Source organism: Humulus lupulus, chromosome 6 (genome assembly GCF_963169125.1).
Source record: "Humulus lupulus chromosome 6, drHumLupu1.1, whole genome shotgun sequence".
Lineage (NCBI taxonomy): Eukaryota > Viridiplantae > Streptophyta > Magnoliopsida > Rosales > Cannabaceae > Humulus > Humulus lupulus.
The window spans coordinates 194,528,681-194,538,997 of NC_084798.1; positions in this window are offsets into that span (position 1 = coordinate 194,528,681).

The following is a 10,317-nucleotide window of genomic DNA, read 5'->3' on the forward strand; positions in this document are numbered from 1 at the left end:
CAACTTACCTAAAGTGGAAAAACATTTTGGGCAGAACATTTTGGGCCCAACAGATGCCCCCCGGCCCAAGCTTCGAACGGATGAGGCACGCCTATTCACTCAAACCTTGGGTCGTCTCTTTAACTCCAAAAATTTCGCCCAAAGCCATCACTTCCCTTTTAATCGAGGTGGGCCGCAGGCACACGATGACATAGACCCTTGGCTTGCATCATTCAGAATTCAATGCAAGCACATTTATCGATTATTGCACTCGATTAAGGCATTTTGTGTCCCATTTTGTTGGTTTAGTTCAAATAACTTCATTTCAAATTTTTCAAACTTCATTTCAGCCTTTCCAGAGAAAAGCTAAGAAGAAAAAACCCTAAGATCGACCGTCCTTCCATTCTCGTAACCAATCTCCCAATTCTCCTTATCATGTCTTCATAATCATCTCTCAAGCCTGTGGACCGCGAAGCGTACAAAGCTGCATACAATCACATACGCAAATCGTTTGACATTCCAGAAAACGTCACAGTCCGAATGCTCACAGATTCTGAGCTGAGAGAATGGCGATTTGAGGATGTGGTCAACCCCAGCGAGATCATCATGAGTTTGAGGCACATAAAATGGCTCTGATTTCCTCTTCCCGTTCTGCTAGTGCAGATAATTTCAAATTCTGGAGCTCACGTTTCTCAATTTCTTCCGAATGTTATTCAATCCATAGTTGGGGCTCAAATGATCAGAGCTCTCAAGAACGTTGACATTCAGTCGGATGACATCTATGCATGCTTCACTAAATCGATGAACAAAGTGATAGAAGGCAAGCCCTAGAAGACCTTCTACCTTTCCCCCAAAAAAGATTGAATAATCTTTACTGATTTTGATAGCTCCCATAGGAATTGGGACAAATATTTCTTTGCAATTGGAGGTGCGTGGTACCTTGAATTTCTACCTCAAGAAATTTTCCCCCTGGCCAAGGTTTTTATAAAAGGTGAGTTCTATCTTTACTTTGTTCTTTCTTTTCTTTCATGTAAGCATTTTGCGTTGAAATGATTGTCCATTGATCTGGTCCTATGCGTTGCTGATAACTCCATGATTTAGAGTTATTTTGATGATTTTTGAACTTATTTTTAGGTTGAAAAGAGTAATGAAAATGTGTTAATTGTAAATTTGTTCAACTTTTACCTTTATGTTTTAAGTAGTGAGTCCATTTAAGAGTTTGTGAGTTGTTGTTAGTAATTATAAATATTTATGTAAATTTGTGTGTTTTTGTCATTTAGGAAAGGAACCTTCAAAGCGCCAAGGGAAATTAAAGGAATCAAAAGACAAAGGGGACAGAAAGGGAGCATTGCTGCTCAGATGTTGTAGGCCAAACTCGTAGCAATTCTGGGAAAAGAAGGATGACGTGGACAGAAGCCAGCTGCACTTAAGTAATTACCTCAGCGCCTATGTGGCACCCATTTTAATGAATGAAGTCAGCTGGCTGAGGTGGCAAGAAGAGGTGGACCAAAGATGGAGTGGGCTTTCTAATTAGGGTAAGGGAAAGTACCCAAAGAAGGGGGCAGCCGTAATACACCAGGGATAGTAGAGGACACAGTACAGAAAAAATCTTTCAGCAAGAAGAGTAGAGTGAAAAAAAAAATAGAGAGATATACACAGAAAAAGGCATTACCTACAGAAGGAGAATCACGGCCAAGGAAGGAGGAGGACTCTAGAACCCGATTCTACTCTTCTCTTTCTTCTATATTTCCTTTTCTATAGTGTATACTCTTGATTCTATAATTTGTGAACTGAATATTTGCTATGGATGAACAATTTCTGTTTTGGATTGTAATTTTCAGTTTAGACATGAACTAATCACCTTGAGATTTGGGTGGCTATGAACCTTATGTGATGAAGTATTAATGCAATGCATGAGTTTATTAATTTGCCTTTGTTCATTCAAGTGAAATTAATGTTTAATGATTGTTGATTACTGGCCATAACTAACAATTAAACTAGCTAGACCTGATTTTGGAAAGAATCTATCTAGTGGAATCAACTTGAATGATGCAAGAGAAATGCCATGTTTAGGTAGTTCTTAGTAGTGAAATAGGAATATTTTGCTACCTTGTATAACCTGAGATTTGGTGAATAAATGCATGTTTTACAACCTGATTTAATATAGGAATGTGTTGAATTAAGTTGTGGAATTATATCAGTGGGTTTTGGAAAAAGCTTACTGGCTTATTGTGAAATCTGTTAACTCTATGCATAATTGTTGAACGATTGCTATAACAACTGGGTAGATTAACATAGGGGGAAATAGCCATCCAAATCTAATTGTTCACATAGATCTTCTCTGAATTAATTTTTTCTGAGTTCTTCATTTTATTTTAGATTAAATTACGTATACCCATTTAATTTCAGATTTATACTCCAATCGTGTTCTTAATTTTGTTATCTTATTTTTAAATTGTTCTTTAGTTGATTTTTGCAATTATTTAGTTTAAAATCCCTGTGGAGACGATACTCACTTATCACTGTATTACTTGTTGCTGATTGTGTACACTTGCACATTTTAATTGCTTAAATTTATGCAACAGTTGCCATTTTATTTTATGTTCTAGATCTCACGTGGCCTCAGGTCAGCTTGAGTCCTGAGAGACAAAACCTGTTGACAGAGAAAGGACCCTTTCATGAGTCCAAGGAAAATGCCATTAGCATCAGAGGGGTAATGAACCCCTACTGTATGCAAATCATGACTCAGCTCTATTTTATGGATCGAACTAATCTTGGTGCCATGCGAATCAAAACACAGAAGGGCGACATGTCCCTTGCCAAGATCACGGCTACGTGTGCGAAGCAGTTGGGAGTGTTCTTAAAAAGGTCTCCCCCTGCTTCTTCGACTCTGTCATTATCAAAGACTGAGTATGAGAGGGCGTGCTCCGAGACCTTTGCCGCATGTGCTAAGCGACAAGGGATCCCTAAGAGAAAGAAAAGAGACGGCTCTAACTTAGCTCCTGCCGCAAAATTGTCCCCTGAAAAATCTGCTTTGGCACACAAGTCTTCTCGTATACACGGGCGGTCCTCCACACCATTTGATGCTCTGCAGGTCCAACCTCTCCAACAGGTGCCTCTGCCAAAGGATGCCCTAGGAAAGAGGAAGTTCTAAGAGGAATCCTCTGACGAAGACTAGGACAATGGAAAATGCATTTCATCCAAGCTTTGGATTTCAAGAGGTTCTCCTTCTGCCGCTAGAGGCTCTTCTCTGCCAATCCCCAAGCTTATGCCAGGGAAGTTACCAATTGGGCAAGCTCTGTCCTTACCCAAGATGCCTCTGGGGTCTGCCTCCAGTGATTCTCTACCTCCGCCATCCTCTTCTTCCTCTACATCAGGGTCCTCCCAGAGGAATGGCCCGAAAAGCGTTGCGCCCTCTGCATGGTCAAGTTGTCAGAGGCGGTAACTATTACTGGGGTGCATGGTGATTTTCTAGTAGAGATGAGATCTCCTAGCACCTGTACGAGATCAGTAGAGGCGTTGTCCTCTGCCTCTACCTCGACTGGAAGGTCTAACACAGGCCATAGGCAAGGATCAGAGGGGAGACGCCCTTCTTCTGCCTCCCACAAGAATCGTTTCTTAGAAGATGCTTTTGGGGGTGGCTCTGGGTCTATGAGTAGTCCTTCTCAGCCAGTTTATGCAGGAGAAATCATTACTTCAGAGACTCTCCCTGTACGTCAAAAATCAGGAGCTACCGAGGCCGCAGGTGGCCATAACTTGGGTGTTAATGTTCGCGTGACATCTCCTGAAACTTCTAGAACTCCTTTGGGGGAGGTCATCATTGTATGCCCAGAGGGTACAAGTAATTTTGAGTCGCCTAGTGCCTTTTTTAGAGCAACTGACGTCTTATGCAGTACAGACGCCAGTGTATGTGCCAAGTGACTTAGGTGACGATGTTGGAGAAGGGACGTTTGTTCATCCCTCCATGCCACATCTTTCTGGAATAGGAACTGCTCCTTTGACATCTGATAGCATTATGGTGTCATCGCTAGCGAGAGGCGGGGAACAGGTTACCCCCGTTGCTTCTATTGCTGCATTAGTAGGGGAGAAGCAAATGATAGAGTAGTGGGTGTGCAAAAATATGTGTCTTCTGCGTCAACAGAGGTGATGGTGGAGATGTTGCGCATCAGTAGACTTCATCTTCCTGCGAAAGACGTCGGGTCGTTAAGTGGTCAAGGTGACTTGCTTCAACAAGTGTCTAACCACATATGGATGGTAAGTTTGTGTAATATGAGCATGAGTACCATGTATTTACTAGAGTGAGTATCGTGTGGTGTCTGTCCTGTTTAATGTGTAACAAGTGTAGTTAATGTTTTCCAGAGCTAGGTGTGCGCTTCTGCTGCTAGAAGGGAGTATGCGGCAGTTGTTCAGAACAGTGCTAAGATGGCTGAGCAGGTGGCCATTCTTGAGGAGGAGCGAGCAGGGAGAAAGATGGCCGAAGAAAATTGTGATGTGCTCATGGAGGCCAAAAAAAAAAAGTTGGAAGCGCAGCTAGCAGAGGTAAAAGAGAAAGTGCTTGCCACGGAGGAGAAACTACTAGGTTCTGTTGGGCTAGAGTTGGAGCATGACAAACTGAAAGTTGACCTAGTGGCGATGACGAATAAATGGATGGAAAAAAGCCAATTCTGTGTGTAGAACGAAGCCCGGATGGAGAAGTTAGATAACATGATAAATGATTTGTAGGAATATGTAGTGTCCTTGCAGACGGATAAAGAGATATTAGAGAAGGAGAAGAAAGAGTTGCAGCGAAAAGTGGGGGGGAGGGGGGGGGGGGGGGGGGGTTGGAAATGAACGTTGCAGACGCGTAGAAGCAAAAACTGGAGGTAAAACTCCAGTTAAAAAATAAGTTGAAGGAGAAAGAGGAGGTCATCACTAAAACTGAGAAACAGTTAAAGGAAATGGCTAAGGTATGTGTTTTATATATTGATATGACGATATTATGGTTAAGTGTTGGTTTGCATGTGTTGATTAGTTGACTAGTTTGTATTGCAGAAGGAAGAAGAGGCTGCAGTAGAGGCCACGAGGCAGCGCATCCAGGATCGTAAGATTACCGAACGCAAGTTCATGAGGATTGTTGAAGTGGACACTGCAAGGTACCTAGACCTTGCACTGCGTAATAAGAAGTAGACTCCAAAGGAGAAATGGGCTAAACTGGAGATGTACTGTAAAAGCATCGATGTGAAAGTTGGAGAATATAATGTCGATCAGTATCTTAATGAACTCGGGGATCTGCAAAATCACCTACCCAGCACAGTATCTTGAAAAATTGAAGCTAAAGGGTGACACCTTGGGTTCAATTTATACTGCAAGTGGGGAGCCTGTTGAAGAAGGTGATATCGCAGGGCAGGCATCCTCTGTTGTCGTGGCAGAGGCTGCCAAACAGATGGTGGTGGAGCCTGCTCCAATGACAGAGGCAAGGCCAATTGGTGAAAAAGGTGTCGTAGAATGATCGACGCAGTTTTTTGTGCTTGTATATGCATGCTTAGCCTTCTTTGTTTGTTACTGCTTGGACAGTTGTAGATGTAATTGTGCAAATTATTAATACAACTTACAAAAATTCTTTCATGTTCTTTGTCTAGTTGTTAGTGAATGTGTTTTTCTTGATACTATAATAATTAAAATATTGTAGCAGGTGAGAGTCAATTGACGTATTCTAATAAGAAGCTTCATAGACCCTTTAGGCCGTTGCGTGTGAGATGCAGTAAGAGCCTGTACAGATGGTGGGAGAGAATGCCCAGTTAAGTATTGCGTGAGTGATTTGGCATAATGTTGAAGCGAGTGGTTGGTGTTGATGACATTTATGTTTCAGGTGAACATCGTGATTGGGTAAATGTGCCGTTTTTTAGGCGGATCTTTGATAAGCCATAGTGGTTATACTCGACATAGGCGTTGAATGAGTTAGTGACAAGTGGAATCCCGTATTACATACCATGCGAGCGTTATGGATTAGGTCATCTGAAGCTAGAGAGTGCGATGGCAGAGTATACGTGTCGTATTGAATGGGATTAGATACTCCCAAGATGTGTATTTTGTAGATTATGTTATTTGTATCTCAAGGGGGAATATAGTAAATAAAGTCATATTTTGTAAACAACTGTGAATTAATATTTAATATAACATATTTTGTAAACAAAGCTGATTTTCTGATTTACAAAATTGACACTGATTACTCGCGTTTATTGTTGTGAGAGTCGAGTGCGTAGGTAGTTTCTTGCCTAGCATGTGTTGAAGATCACAAGCATGATAGTTTTGTGCTCTATGAAATCTATTTTATTTATTTTTTTGCGTTGAACCTTCTTTCCTTGAGAGAGTCATGTTGCTCTCTTATTAGAACTAAGTCGTCCCCTTGGGTGCCTGAAAAAGAAAGGTGGATGCTTTACCATTTGTCAGAGGGAGTGGCATGGTTCAGCTCGGACGTAGAGCGCAGCATGCGAGGTTGGGTGTCGAGGCAGAGCTGATGGAGGCAGAACCCAGGATCATACATCTTCCCAGAGCACCCATACCAAGGCGTATTTGGCACGACTTGCTTGGGTAGGCTCCCAAACCCAACAGAAGTAGCCGTCGTGTAGGATGTGGGTGCAACTGCGGGAAAAGTTCCTCCCAGCCTTGGATTTCCAAACAAGTTACTGTGTAACGGAGGTAGAACCGAAGTGGGGTGTCTGATAGTTCTGTTGCAGTAGTTAGGGCAGATTAAACTGCATGGCAGGGTTCCTCTATTTGCTGGACCCAATGGAGCTCCTCTGTGGGCACAACAAAGTAAGAGGGCAGGGTAGATGGTCAAGTGTACCCTTGATGGTCAGCCAAATTCGCGTAGTCAGACTAGATTAGACTACGAAATGACTGTCCTTAGTTCCCCATTAGTTTAGTCCAGTTAGATTAAAATCCATTAAGTGAAACCCTAAATGTTGTTGGTAAGAGATCGAGTGGAGTGGCAGAGGCAACATGCCTTTGTATGTATCTTGTGCGTTTGAAGTGGTCAATTGGTTTTGAGATGGAACCTCATGCTTCTTACCATGCACCACTTTCCACATTCTAACAAACATCCTCTTATCACTAAGGGACTCTCAATGTTTATGAAATAGCTACATGGAATTATCAAATCTTGCTGTGTTTCAACCAAATTTTAAATGGATGAAAAACTTATATTCACAAGTGACCCAATGGTCGTTATTTATAGCGGAAGTGGTAGGTAGAGCTTAGTGCACGTGAATAATGTTGTTTCTCATATGGGTAGGTAAGGGTATATTAAAATATGTATTTACTAGCAGCTCTTAGTGCAAAGCAAGTAAATTGATAGTTGTCACAGGCGTGTTCTTTTTATGGTTCGTCAGGAAAGATTCCTCATGCGGAATTGTGTCAGCAAAAGTTGACTATGTAAAATATCTTAGAGTAATGTAAGAAAGGAAAGTTGTTTTATTACTTTCGAATTATAGAGGACAACTATCAACAATAATATTGTTTCAAAGACATTGAATTCTAAGTACGAGGTACATGTTTGCCACTACGTACATTTTTAAGAGTATAAGACCCTCGCCCTAGTGCTTCTGTGACTTCAAAGGGTCCATCCTAGTTTGGCTCCAGCTTCTTTGGGTTGCAAGTGACTTTGCGCAGAACCCAGTCTCCCTTCTTAAACGTGCGTGAATGGACCCTTTTATTGGAATAGCGTTCTGCTACCTTTTGGTATTTTTTGTGTCTTATTTTTGCTGTTGTGCGTAACTCATCCAGGAGGTCGAGGTTGTGTGTTAACTGCACGCTGTTTGAGATCAAATCAGAAGCTATTTTCGTCTGAAGCGTCGACAGGCCCACTTCTGTTGGGGTGATGGCTTCTGTTCCATACACCATGGCGTAAGGCGACTCGCATGTAGAGGACCTTTCTGTCGTTCAGTATGCCCATATAACCTTTGGTAACTCTTCTACCCACGCGCCTCTTTTATCTTCCAAGTTTTTCTTGATGTTGGCAAAAATGACTTTGTTGGAGGCCTCTGCTTGGCCGTTTTCTTGGGGGTATGTGACAGAAGAAAAACTCAATTTTATCTTGTATGTGTCACATAGCTCCTGTACTTTGGCGTTTTGGAACGGGGTCCCGTTGTCGACGAATATTTCCCATGGTATCCCAAATTGGCAGGTGATGTGTTTCCATATGAAGCTCATGATGTCTGTTTTGCTGACCGTGATGTAGGCCTTTGGTACGACCCATTTAGTGAAGTAATCGGTGGCTAACAAAGCATACCGCTTTCCTCCAGCAGCTCTGGGCAGTTCTCCTATTACGTCCATCCCCCACTTTGCAAAAGACCAAGACGCGATAGTGGAATGTAGAACTTGTGTGGGTTGATGAATGGTGGGTGCAAACCGCTGGCATTTTTCACATATCTTTGCATAGTCACGCGCTTCTGTCATCATGTATGACCAGTAATACCCTCCTGTGAGTGCTTTGTGTGCCAAGCTTCGTCCCCATGTGTGGTTCCCACATGCCCCTTCATGGATCTCCTCTAATAATTTTTTAGCTTATGAGGGACGTAAGCATCGAAGATAGGGGCCGTTACAGGATCTGCATTATAGAGTTCCATGGATGATGGAGTAGCATTGAGCTTTAAGGCGCAGAAGCTTTGCGCCTTTTGCACTGGCTGACAATTCATATTTGGTCAAGTAGCGAATGATTGGATCCATCCAACATTCTGATTCTGACGAGATCAAGAAAAATTTTAAAGCTCCTGGTGAGTGGCTTGTGGAAATTGCGGAGTGCCGAGAACACTCTCCCGCAGAGGCTAGCTTGGCAAGGGCATCAGCCTTCTGATTTTGTTCCCTTGGTACTTGTACGAGCTCAAATTGATGGAATTATGACTTCAATTCAGATACTTTTTCCAATAGTCTGGTCAGGTGGGGTGCCTTAGTGTTGAAATTTCTAACCACTTGCTCTATCATTAGCTTTGAATCTCCTCTGACTCTTAGTCGTCTGATGCCCATGTCTCATGCTAATTCTAGACCGTAAATCAGAGCCTCGTACTCGGCTTTGTTATTTGTGGCAAATTGCTCCAACCGTATGGCTTCCTCAACTTTCAGTCCAGAGGGTACCTCCAATACGACGTCGATCTCGGCTCCTTGAGAATTGGAGGCTCCGTCTATGTGCATCGTCCACATCCACTCAGCTTCTGAATCCAACAGTTCAGGTAAGGTCTCTAGTGTAAAATATTGTATCTCAACTAGGAAATAAGCTAGAACTTGGCCTTCTTTGCTTTTTGCGGTAGGAACCGTATATCATACGTCCCGAGTTCAATTTCCCATTTCGATAATCTACCAGAGAGATCAGGCTTGTTCAAGACCTGCTTCAGTGGGTAATCCGTGTATACAATGATGGTATGGTCTTCAAAATATTGTCGCAACTTCTTTTTTACTGTAATTAGTGCGAGGACCAATTTTTCCATCATGTTGTAGCGCGTTTCATCATCTAGTAGCATCTTATTGTAGTAGAACACTAGCTTCTACCGGCCTTCGCCTTCTCGAAAGAGCACAGAACTCACGGCAAAGTGTGAAACAGACAGGTACAGGAAGAGATCTTTGTTTGGGACGGGAGAGCTTAATACGGGAGGAGTGCTCAGATAGGATTTCAATTCCTCGAATGCTTTATTTTGTTCTGCCCCCCAGGTGGTGTTGGTATATTTCCTAATGCATTAGAGGAAAGGTTGGCAACGATCGGACATGCGGGATATAATCTGCTTAGTGCTACTATTTTGTCAGTCAGAGCTTGAATATCTTGGATGGCTCTAGGTTCCTTAACTTCTGAGAGCGAGGCAATCTGGGTTGGATTGGCCTCGATGCCTCTCTGGCTGACCACATACCCTAAGAACTGGCCAGAGGACACCCCAAAAGCACACTTGGTTGGATTCAATTTCATTTTATAGTCGTCAAGGATGTCAAATCATTCGGTTAGATCTTCGACATGTGAAACACATTGTTGAGATTTGATGACCATGTCATCGATATATACTTCCATGTTCCTCCCAAGCAATGAAGAAAAAAGTTTGTGCATCAGCCTCTGGTATGTTGCTCCTGCATTTTTTAGTCCGAAGGGCATAACTTTGTAACAGTATAGGCCGCATTCTGTTATGAAGGCCGTGTGGATTCGGTCTTCTGCCTTCATTGGGATCTGATTGTATCCTGAGTAGGCATCAAGGAAGCTCATTCTTTCGAACCCCGCCGTGGCATCTATCATTTGATCAATTTTTGGGAGAGGGTAGCTATCTTTAGGACAGACTTTGTTCAAGTTGGTGTAGTCTATGCACACTCGTTTCTTCCCATTTT